Genomic DNA, 828 nt, shown 5'->3' on the forward strand with positions numbered 1-828 from the left:
GATTCCATATTTTCTTGTTTTCTTCTCTTTCATATGAGCAGGAGCAAAGACAAAAGCATTCTTGTTGAGGCTGATCCTGAACCCGAAAGGACCTTGAAGCGAAAGCTAAGAGAAGCTAAGGCACAACTCTCTGTAGAGGACCTAACAGAAATCTTCAAAGAAGAAGAACCCATGGCAGCCGAAAATAACAACAATGCCAATAATGCAACGAAGGTGCTGGGTGACTTTACTGCACCTACTCCCGACTTCTATGGGAGAAGCATCTCTATCCCTGCCATTGGAGCAAACAACTTTGAGCTTAAGCCTCAATTAGTTTCTCTGATGCAACAGAATTGCAAGTTCCATGGACTTCCATTGGAAGATCCTCATCAGTTTTTAGTTGAGTTCTTGCAAATCTGTGACACTGTCAAGACTAATAGGGTTGAACCTGAGGTCTACAGACTTATGCTATTCCCTAAAGAAAGCTTAGAGTGGAAGTCCAAACCTTCAGACAGAAGGAAGGTGAATCCCTCTATGAAGCTTGGGAAAGATACAAACAATTGATCAGAAAGTGCCCTTCTGACATGCTTTCTGAATAGAGCATCATAGGTATCTTCTATGATGGTCTGTCTGAACTGACCAAAATGTCTTTGGATAGCTCTGCTGGAGGATCTCTTCATCTGAAGAAGACGCCTGCAGAAGCTAAAGAACTCATTGAAATGGTTGCAAATAACCAATTCATGTACACTTCTGAAAGGAATCCTGTGAAGAATGGGACGAATCAGAAGAAAGGAGTTTTTGAGATTGATACTCTGAATACCATATTGGCTCAGAACAAAATATTGACTT

At 41.2% G+C, this 828-nt stretch overlaps 1 non-coding gene across 1 annotated transcript; it reads right to left on the reverse strand.

Annotated features, from left to right (window-relative positions):
- Window positions 1–461: 461 nt before the first annotated feature.
- LOC127740331 (small nucleolar RNA R71) lies at window positions 462–569 on the reverse strand. The gene has a single exon (XR_008001010.1). It is a non-coding gene; the product is annotated as a small nucleolar RNA R71 (small nucleolar RNA).
- Window positions 570–828: the final 259 nt, after the last annotated feature.

The sequence above is a fragment of the Arachis duranensis genome, chromosome 6, assembly GCF_000817695.3.
Source record: "Arachis duranensis cultivar V14167 chromosome 6, aradu.V14167.gnm2.J7QH, whole genome shotgun sequence".
NCBI lineage: Eukaryota > Viridiplantae > Streptophyta > Magnoliopsida > Fabales > Fabaceae > Arachis > Arachis duranensis.